This window comes from Rana temporaria, chromosome 1 (assembly GCF_905171775.1).
Source record: "Rana temporaria chromosome 1, aRanTem1.1, whole genome shotgun sequence".
Lineage (NCBI taxonomy): Eukaryota > Metazoa > Chordata > Amphibia > Anura > Ranidae > Rana > Rana temporaria.
The window spans coordinates 1,951,791-1,963,603 of record NC_053489.1 but is presented as its reverse complement, the minus strand read 5'-3'; positions in this window follow the sequence as shown (position 1 = coordinate 1,963,603).

Below are 11,813 nucleotides of genomic sequence, written 5' to 3'. Positions count from 1 at the left end.
AATTTCCCTGTTCCCCTCGGACCTTTTCTCTAGCACGATTACCTGAGACTCTGAGTACAAGTTGTAAGGCTGACCGCAGGTCAGCCTGTATTTGTAGGAGGAGTCGGGAGGTATTTAAACCCGCCCTCCTTCCTCCTTCTGGGCTGACAGTTTCTTGTGTCCCACCCACCCATCCCCTTTTTTCTTACCATTTCTTCTTTTACTTCTACTTCCACTTGGGTATGCCCCCTTTTAGGCATACCGACCACGTGACCCCGGCACACCTCAGGTCAATTTCCCTGTTCCCCTCGGACCTTTTCTCTAGCACGATTACCTGAGACTCTGAGTACAAATGTGAGGTATCCCCGCGGGCCTTAGAGCGCCAGCAACAATTCTAGCACTAGACCTCCTCTGTAACTTAAAAATAGTAACTTTTAAAAACAAATTAAAGCGTTGCCTATGGAGATTTTTAAGAACTGAAGTTTGGCGCCATTCCACGAGTGTGCGAAATTTTAAAGCGTGACAAGTTAGGTATCTATTTACTCGGCGTAACATCATCTTTTACATTATACAACAAAAATTGGGCTAACGTTACTGGGGTAAATTCAGGTACCTTTTGCGGCGGCGTAATTTGAATTCCGCGCCCGCGTAGCTTTTCGCCAATTCACAAAGGCAGTTACGCTGAAAAAATAGGCTTCCTCCACCGACGTAACTTGATTGCGGCGGCGTAGAATTGTGTGCAATATAACTTTGGCCGCTAGGGGCGCTTCCGTTGTTGTCGGCGTAAAATATGCAAATTTCCTAGATACGCCGAATCACAAACGTACGTGCGCCCGGCGTTCGTTTTTTAAGTTGTTTGCGTTAAGGCTTTTTCGGCGTAAGGCTGCTCCTGCTGTTAGGAGGCGCAGCCAATGTTAAGTATGGACGTCGTTCCCGCGTCGCGATTTGAAAATTTTACGTCGTTTGCGTAAGTCGTCCGTGAATGGCGCTGGAAACCAATGACGTCGAAACCAATGACGTCCTTGCGACGTGATTTACCGCAATTCACGTCGGGAAATTTTATCGACGGCGAATGCCGCGGGAACGCGCCTAATTTAAATGATCCACGCCCCCCTACCGGATCATTTGAATTACGCGCGCTTACGCCGGCCCCTTTTACGCTACGCCGCCGCAAATTACGGAGCAAGTGCTTCGTGAATACAGCGCTTGCTCCTGTAATTTACAGCGGCGTAGCGTAAAGACGATACGCTGCGCCGCCGTATCAGTGCGCGCCCCTACCTGAATCTACCCCACTGTTTTGTTATTTTTTTAACCCGTGAAAAAAAATCAGATTTTTACATGAAGGAGAGAAGTGCCGGAATCGGCCCGGGCGAGAAGGGGGAAACGTTTTTTTTGCGGTGGTTCCTCCGGATCCTCCCAGCCAACAGCATTCTTCTCCGGCGGGATGAAAGGTCTTACTAAAGAAAAACCAGACGGTTGAGAATCTTCTGAAGATTCCTCAGAAGGACCCTCCGGGGGGGTGAATGCCGAGCTGTCCTTCCAGAGGAGTGCTGACAGCCCAGGGCCCCCGGGATATGGGTTCTAGGTCCTGCACTTGAGTAACCGGTGGAACCGGACGGGTGGGGGTTATAGCCGCCGGCTCTGAAAAGGAGTCCTTCATGGTTCTGATTGAGAAGATCCACCACCTGCTGGCTTTCCAGTTCCCGGTTTGCCGTGTAGTCTCCGAGACAGTCCAATCTATAGGGGAGGGGTACAGCGCCACATGTACGGTGACCACATTTCCAAACTGCCATTCAGGGACACCCCCCCCTACGTACGCCCTCGCCCCCTCGCACGCCCTCGCCCCTGTGCACGCCTGCACCCCCTGTGCAGCCCTCGCCACCCATGCACGCCCCCGCGCACGCCCTCGCCCCCCGTGCACGCTATAGTCTACCGTGCATGCCCCCGCGCACGCCATAGCCCCCCGTGCACGCCCTCACGCCAGCCCGAAAAACGATGATTTTTGATGCTTTTTTTGCCAATGTTTGGAAAAACAAAAGCAAACAGTTGGCACCAGTTTAGAGACAGGTGGTATACATTTTCTACATATATATTTCTTATTTCCCCCACTTGTCAGCCTCATTTTTTATTGCCCCCCCTGTCAGCTTCATCTTTTATTCCCCCCCCCCGTCAGCTTAATTTTTTATTGCCCCCACTTGTCATCCTCATATTTTTATTTGCCCCCCCCTTGTTAGCCTAATTTTTTATTGCCCCCACTTGTCAACTTCATTTTTTATTGCCCTCCCCTGCCAGCTTAATTTTTTTATTTACCCCCTGTCAGCTTCATTTTTTTATTGACCCCACTTGTCAGCCTCACTTTATTGCCCCCCCCTTTGTCAGCTTCATTTTTTATTGCCCCCCCCTTGTCATCTTCATTTTTTATTGCCCCCCCCCTGTCAGCTTAATTTTTTATTGCCCCCTTCCTTGTCAGCTTCTGATAATCAGGGCAGGACTTAGGGTGGTGGGGGCCCCTGGGCTTGAGTGTTGATTGAGGGCCCCACCTGGAGCCGAGAAGCTGGGGGGGGGCACCGAGATCGAAGCTGATCGAAGTTGTTGAGCGGGGGGGGGGTGCCGCCGAGATCGGAGCTGATCAAAGTTGTTAAGCAGGGGGGCTGCCACTGATCCGAGTTGTTGGGGCCGCCGATCGGAGCTGACCAAAGTTGTTGCGTGGTGGGGCGCCGATCGGAGTTGTTGAGCAGGGGAGGGGGTCACCGATTGATCAAAGTTGTTGAGGGGGGGGGGCCACCTATCTTAGTTGTTGAGCGGGGGGGTGAAGGGGACTTTTTACCTCTTCATCAGCAGCGGCATGGCTCTTCCTGCTTCCGCCCTCCCGGGGCCCCCTATTGGGCGGGGCCCATGGGCTTGAACCCAGTCAAGCCCAATGGTAAGTCCGGCCCTGCTGATAATCGATCAATCCTGATGTACTGGCGGACGATCTCATTTCTTGAGGTTCAAAAAATACCCCCCTTATTACCCCCTTTTTGGAAAGTAGACGGTCGGAGGTATTTAATAAGAGGCGTGGTTAGTTTTTTTAATTGTTGTTTTTTTTTTCCAGAATTTTTGTAAAATTAACCACTTGAGGACCGTCGCCTAACGCCGATATACGTCGGTAGAATGGCACGACTGGGCACAGGCAAGTATATTTCCGTCGTCTTTAAGAGTCCAGTCGCGGGTCGCGCTCGCGACCCGGTCTGAAGCTCCGTGACCACGCCCGTGGGACCCGATCGCCGCCAGAGTCCCGCGATCGGTTACCAGAGCTGAAGAACGGGGAGCGGTGAGTGTAAGCACAGCTTCCCCGTTCTTCTCTGTGGCGCCGTCACTGATCGTCTGTTCCCTGATATAGGGAATGACGATCAGTGACGTTACACACGTCTAGCCCCGCCCTCCTACAGTAAGAATCACTCCCATAGTACACACTTAAGCCCTTAGAGCCCCCTAGTGGTTAACCCCTTCACTGCCAGTGTCATTTTTACAGTAATCAGTGCATTTTTATAGCACTTTTCGCTGTAAAAATGACAGTGGTCCCAAAAATGTGTCAAAAGTGTCCGCCATAATGTCGCAGTAAAAAAAAATCGCCGCCATTACTAGTAAAAAAATAAATATTAATAAAAATGACATAAAACTATTCCCTATTTTGTAAACGCTATAACTTTTGCGCAAACCAATCAATAAACACTTATTGCAATTTTTTTTTACCAAAAATATGTAGAAGAATATGTATCGTCCTGAACTGAGGGAAAAAAATGTTTAATATCATTTTTGGGGATAGCCTTCATCTTGTTATAGGCCGGCCGGGAAGTGGTTAAAATTAGTCAATGTGCTCTTGTTTGCACCCCTCGTGTATCCAGGGGGAGACACAGCTCTAGATGATAGAAGCTCCTCCTCCCATGCAGCTCTCACATACACCAGATTGGTCTAGAAAAAAGAAAGGCTTCTCAAAATGTAGCAAATTTATCGCAGTCTGCTTCCTGAAGACGTCATTGCGACGAAACGTGTAGAGGCGGAGCTAACAAAAGCTTAATTTGCTGTTTTCTGAGTAAGATGAATGTGACCAGTGACTGTATCTGCGCCATCTAGTGGCCACAATGCATTTATTGAGGTATTTAAAAAGAAATACTGTATTATGGCCACTAGATGGCGCCTACGTTCATAGTAATGAGACAGGTTCTCATGTAACGAGTAAGGAGGACAGAGGAGTCTTCCTGGTGAATCGGGGGTGGGGGGGGGGGTGTATGCAGACCTCGGGGGTCCCAGTAACCCTCAGCTTCAGCTTGAGTTATGACTTCTTCAAGATATGAGATTGCTGATGTCGGTCGCCATCATTGTTCAGGTCCACCAATCCGATTGGTTGCAGCCTCACTCGCCTCCCACAGCTTCCTATTGAGAGGCGGATCCCGAGCCTTCTCCGAGGGAAGTTCAATCACACAGTCGCTGTTCACATACTGCCCAGTCAGACCTTCCGCCTCCTCCGATATCCCACAGAATATGGTGCTGGCCGCCCCCTCCTCCGCCGACTACCATGGGGGGAGAAATAGGAGAGTGAGTGGGGCATTATAGGTCAGGATGAGGCGGGACAGGGAATGGAGGAGGTGGGACGGGGAATGGAGGAGGTGAGACGGGACGGGGAATGGAGGAGGTGAGACGGGACGGGGAACGGAGGGGACGAGACGGGGAACGGAGGGGATGAGACGGGGAACGGGGGGGGACGAGACAGGACGGGGAACGGAGGGGACGAGACGGGACGGGGAACGGACGAGACGGGACGGGGAACGGAGGGGACGAGATGGGGAACGGAGGGGACGAGACGGGATGGGGAATGGAGGGGGTGAGATGGAACGGAGAGATGAGATGGGACGGGGAATGGAGGAGGTGAGACGGGACGGGGAACGGAGAGATGAGACGGGATGGGGAATGGAGAGATGAGATGGGACGGGGAATGGAGGAGGTGAGACGGGATGGGGAATGGAGGAGGTGAGACGGGACGGGGAGCGGAGAGATGAGACGGGATGGGGAATGGAGAGATGAGATGGGACGGGGAACGGAGAGATGAGATGGGACGGGGAATGGAGGAGGTGAGACGGGACGGGGAATGGAGGAGGCGAGACGGGACGGGGAACGGAGAGATGAGACGGGATGGGGAATGGAGAGATGAGATGGGACGGGGAATGGAGGAGGTGAGACGGGGAATGGAGGAGGTGAGACGGGACGGGGAATGGAGGAGATGAGAAGGGATGGGGAATGGAGGAGGTGAGATGGGATGGGGAATGGAGAGATGAGACGCTACAGGGAACGGAGGGGATGATATGGGAGGGGGAACGGAGGGGATGAGATGGGGCGGGGAACGGAGAGATGAGACGGGATGGGGAACAGAGAGATGAGACCGGACAGGGAATGGAGGAGGTGAGACGGGACGGGGAATGGAGGAGGTGAGACGGGGAATAGAGGAGGTGAGACGGGATGAGGAATGGAGGAGGGGAGATGGGACAGGGAATGGAGGAGGTGAGACAGGACGGGGAATGTAGGAGGGGAGACGGGACAGGGAATGGAGGAGGTGAGACGGGACGGGGAATGGAGGAGGTGAGACGGGATGAGGAATGGAGGAGGTGAGACGGGACGGGGAATGTAGGAGGTGATACGGGACGGGGAATTGTAACGGACACATGCATGCTGCCGAGACAGTTAAAATCTTCGTGCAGGGGGACTACAAGGAACTGCATGGCTTGTCACAAATGGATGTACCACATTGTATTCTGAGCTCAAAGGGTTAATTGGACAAGTCTCTTTCATTGCTGGAATGCTAATGTTCCCTTCCCATACCTAATGAACCCTCTTTGTGTGCAGGTAAACAGCCCCCCTGTGAGGTGTATGCTGATGGGGATTATGTGTGAGTGATAATTGTTTTAAAGGTTAATTGAATTCTATGTGCCTGGCCAGGAAATATTAAGTGGGGTGAGGTGCCGAAGCGTCTAGAAACTGGCCAAGTGATTAATTCAAGGAGATGTCATTGTTTCAGGGGGTCTGTGTTGAAGCCCCCTACTGGGAAAAGGGGAGGGCGGAAACTGTCATTGTTCTTGTAACAGTTGTAACCAGATATAAGCAGGTGAAATATGCCAAATAAAGTCAGTCTACTTGACCCTTCAAACGTAGCACGTCTCGTTTCTTGGAAGGGCGTTCGATGGGATATACCGGCGGTACCTGCATATCGCAGCTTGCCAGGGAAAAGGACGTCTCAAACGGCTGAGACCCTCACTACCAGTGGGTAGCCGTTACACACACCATCAAACCAAGATCCCCGCGGACAGACAGCCTGGTGACGTGGCGGTGACGTTGATGCCGCCACGTCCGCAAACCCGGAAGTTCAATGCTTACACGCATGCATCGAATCACTTCGACGCCATGCGCAGGTTCTCGGGCCAGCGGACATGTCCGACAGACAGGCTTCCAGCGGACAAGTTTCTTAGCATGCTAAGAAACTTTTGTCCGCTGGAAACCTGTCCGCTAGGCCGGAAAATTGTCCGGTCGGCCCTACACACGACCGAACATGTCCGCGGACCAGTTTCAGCGGACATGTTCGGTCGTGTGTACGAGGCCTAAGAGTACCAGTACCAGTCGTTCTACTCTAATAAAGTAGAACGGCTAGTGGCTAGTGAAGGGGGAGAGGGGGCTTGGGTGGCCGGGGGGGTGCGGGAGTTGTCCGGCCGCCATGGGAGAGACCTGTCAAAGTGGGCCAGTGTGGATGAAGTCCAGGGCCACATTTTTGTCCCAGTCCAGCCCTGGCCGTGTGTCATGGAAATATGTCTGTACGCTGTGCGTAAACCAGATCTCCTGCGCACACATTCCATCTAATGGTATAATGCATCTTTACCTATCTCTCTATTTCCCGTATATTCCCCCCCCCCCAAAAAAGACATCACCGCAGCTCACGTTCTCAGCATCATGCTCTTCTGCCTCTCTCTCCAGCACCGCACTGGCTTTTTATTCAAACATGACAAACAGGAAGTAATGGCTCCAACAGCCAATCGCTTCCTCCATGGGAAATGACATCACAGGAAATGACCTCCACACAGGAAATGAGTTAATACAACCAAGGAATAATGGCTAGGGGCATCTTATGGGCGTGTCTGGGCAGGGACAGCGTGTACGTTTTTAAGCCGCATGGCTTTCCTGTCCCTTGTACAGGGTTGTCAACCGTCAGTAAATTTACAGTACTGTCCATAAATGTCCATTACGGATATACAGACTACACTTCCATAATGGACATTTATGGACAGATGCAAAAATTACTGATTTTACAAACTGTTTGTAAATTTACTGAAAGTTGGCAACCCTGCCCTGGAAGCTAAACAAAGGAAACCGCATGGCTTTCAACCATGGACGCTCTCCCTCACCATGACAACTCAAAAGCTCCAGGATTACCGCAGGTATTAATCTTATTCTGCGTTGTTCCAGAGAACAACGCATACCCGGATTATACTACCATTCCTGTGGAAGGGAGGTTATCTTCAGGTGTACGCTACGAATCTCGACCTGTGCTGATCAGACACAGCAGAGGCAGGAGCATGCATCCGCCTATAACCGATAATGTCCTTGCAGAGCAAACACATCCCCCCCCCCCCAGACGATCGTTCTGTGCATCGCACAGGGGCCCTTTCACTGGCGGACATATTCCAACTCTGCAAACACCTCTCTCCGACCTCAGGAAGTTTTCCACTACCAGACGGGAGTCACGGGACTCAACCAGTGCCAGTCTGCCTCAGTCAGCTCTTTAGAGAGGGTTGCAGGAGTACTAACACCGGGCGCCACTATGAGAATACCGTATTAATCGGGGTATTGCACGCTCCGGGGTATAGCACGCACCCCTAATGTTGAACCGTCAACCTGTAAAAAAAAACATTTTATTACTTACAGTTTTGGTGTCTTGCCCGGCATCCTTGTCCAGTCCGGCGTCCGTCTGCGGCCTCGATGGTGTCCTCCCGGCTCCTCCCGCGCTGTCACTGAGTCGAATCCCTGCTTCCTTCGCTCAGTTTGAAGCCTCCGCCGACATATACAGAGCGCAGTACACTCGGGCTAGTTCGGCCACGCTGGCCAAATGTACCCGAGTGTACTGCGCTCGGTATATGTCGGCGGAGGCTTCAAGCTGAGTGCGGGAAGCGGGTATCGGCGTATATCGCGCACCCACAATTTTCCCCTTATTTTAAGGGGAAAAAAGTGTGCGGTATACGCCGATAAATACATGGACAGGAGATGGTGAACCTCTATACCCATACACCAGAGACTGGGGATTTAATAGACTTTCCTGCTGAGGAAGAACAACATGGTGAGCCTCCAATAGAAGAGCTGGCATCAGGGTCAAACATCACAAAGCTTTGCCCAGCACCAACAGCAGTTAGCCTCCCTGAGAGAAGAGGCAGCCGGCCTTTCTCCCACAACACTAACAGGGACATGGGATTTCCTGCCAGCAGCATCTGTAGTTAGAAGAAACTTCTCCAGCTGAAGCGCTGACAACCTGACAGAGGGTCCGGGACCTTTGCTCCATACCCAGGGCAGTTCTGGAGGCCCAGGGTGAGAATGTGGCGGACACCCCCCAGCAGCAGATCAGGATCCAGGGGGAGAAGGGAGAAGAGGTGTTCGTCTTCCCTCCCCAACAGCAGTGTAGTGACTTAGGATTAAAGGAAGTTGTCCTCCCTCCACAGCGGGAGTCCAGGAGTCTGGGAAATGGAGCAACCAACTCATCTCCCCAAACGGTCCTGGATATTCAGGAGAATACTCTAGAGTTGTCCTCAGAGAAGACACCAGTATTAGTATCTCACTTGGGACAAGTCATAGTTCTGTCCCGTCCCCAACCACCATCTTCTCTTAGGATCCCCGACCACCATCTTCTCCTATGATCCCCGACCAACATCTTCTCTTATGATCCCCGACCACCATCTTCTCCTATGATCCCCAACCACCATCTTCTTCTCTTATGATCCCTGACCACCAGCTTTTTCTGCTATGATCCCCGACCACCATCTTCTCCTATGATCTCCGACCAACATCTTCTCCTATGATCTCCGACCACCATCTTCTCTTATAATCCCCGACCACCATCTTCTCCTATGATCCCCGACCACCATCTTTTTCTCGTATGATCCCTGACCACCATCTTCTTCTGCTATGATCCTCGATCATCATCTTCTCCTCTGATCCCACCGACCACCATCTTCTGCTATGATCCTCGATCATCATCTTCTCCTCTGATCCCACCGACCACTATCTTCTCTTATGATCCCTGACCACCAACTTCTCCTATGATCCCTGACCACCATCTTCTCTTATGATCCCCGACCACCATCTTCTCTTATGATCCCCGACCACCATCTTCTCTTATGATCCCCGACCACCATCTTCTCTTATGATCCCTGACCACCATCTTCTCCTATGATCCCCGACCACCATCTTCTCTTATGATCCCTGACCACCATCTTCTCCTATGATCCCTGACCACCATCTTCTCCTATGATCCCCGACCACCATCTTCTCAAACAAATCCAGCCCTCACATCTAATGACTGTAAAGCTTCCCATATAACGTGTTTCCTGTCAGGTTTAGATATAGATAGCCCGTGTTTTTTGGAACTATAAGCCCAGAACTGCTGAGCCCAGTATAGTTTGTATTGTGAAGGTAAAGCAAGCATTCCAGACATACATTTCTGCTGTAGAACTTTAATTTATTCAAAGAAATTACATTTTTTCCCCCAGTTTTTACTGGTATTTATGACAGTTTAATCAATTACATATATGAAACATCAAACTTCAAAAATCTACCAATAGCTTAACATAATCATGGACGATATTGACTTTTTAGATCCCCCGGTGCCTGACATGCAGCCTGGGGTAACCATGTGGCCCTTTGGCACTTTTTGGGTGGGCCTTGTGATACCTGCAGACTGTGTAGTCTGTGTTTGCCCATTGTCCTGTAATAGAAGTGACCTCCAGCAATCTTGTGTAAAGTTGTCTCCTGAAGCATGTCCCCAGTCACCAACAACCCCTATAGGATGTCCCCAGTAACCAACTCCTAAAGCATGTCCCCAGTCACCAACTCCTAAAGCATGTCCCCAGTCACCAACTCCTATGGCATGTCCCCAGTCACCAACAACTCCCATGGCATGTCCCCAGTCACCAACAACTCCTATGGCATGTCCCCAGTCACCAACAACTCCTATGGCATGCCCACAGTCTCCAACAACCCCTATAGGATGTCCCCAGTAACCAACTCCTAAAGCATGTCCCCAATCACCAACTCCTATGGCATGTCCCCAGTAACCAACTCCTGAAGCATGTCCCCAGTCATCAACAACTCCTAAAGCATGTCCCCAGTCACCAACAACTCCTATGGCATGTCCCCAGTCACCAACAACCCCTATAGGATGTCCCCAGTAACCAACTCCTAAAGCATGTCCCCAGTCACCAACTCCTATGGCATGTCCCCAGTAACCAACTCCTATAGCATGTCCCCAGTCATCAACAACTCCTAAAGCATGTCCCCAGTCACCAACAACTCCTATGGCATGTCCCCAGTCACCAACAACTCCTATAGCGTGTCCCCAGTCACCAACAACCCCTATAGGATGTCCCCAGTAACCAACTCCTATAGCATGTCCCCAATCACCAACAACTCCTAGAGCAGGGATATGCAATTAGCGGACCTCCAGATGTTGCAAAACTACAATTCCCATCATGCCTATGTCTTTGGGTGTTATGCTTGTGGCTGTCAGAGTCTTGCTATGCCTCATGAGACTTGTAGTTCTGCAACAGCTGGAGGTCCGCTAATTGCATATCCCTGTCCTAGAGGATGTCCCCAGTCACCAACAACCCCTAAAGCATGTCCCCAGTCACCAACAACCCCTAGAGGATGTCCCCAGTCACCAACAACTCCTATAGCATGTCCCCAGTCACCGACAAATCCTTAAGGATGTCCCCAGTCACCGACAAATCCTATAGCATGTCTCCAGTCACCGACAAATCCTATAGCATGTCCCCAGTCACCAACAACCCCTATATAGCCTCTGGCTTTACCTTGTAGTACTGTCCATAGTCCCTGACCTTCTCCTGTTACATGTGTCAGCAGTCTCTGAAGCATTACATATGTGGCCCTCTGGCACCATCAGGGGCCTTACTTAAGGTCCCCAATATCAGTAGAGTTGACCATCGCTGTTCTAGATCGTTCTACTTTGAGACACTTCTCTTGGGCTAATATCACACACGTGATGGTGTCACTCGTGAGAACTTCCTGGCTGCAAGAAGTCTTTGGAGGACACGGGAGGGAGGTGACATGCTCACCCGTTTGTGTCTGCAGCAAGGAAAGCCATAGGTACAAAGCAGGCGAGTGTCCTCCCTGCATATTCCAGTGCTAGTGTGACACCAGCCCTAAAATAAAACATTTCTAGAAATAACCGTATTTCTCCATAAATAAGAACACCAAACCAGAATAAGAACACTCCAGAACTTGGCTTATCCTATAAAGTGGTGAGATATTTGTGACTTTACCAATTAAATACATTTTCATTCTTAAACATCAAAAATATAATGTACAAAAAATAGACAATTCAAGATCAGAGGTGAGATCATATGAAGAAGCAATTGGGTACATGGAGCACACAAGGAGCACGGAGCACACAAGGAGCTGGAGGACAGGTGAGGTGCATGGAGCACAGGTGAGGAACATGGAGCACACAAGGAGCTGGAGGACAGAAGGTGAGGAGCATGGAGCACACAAGGAGCTGGAGGGCAGAAGGTGAGGTGCATGGAGCACAC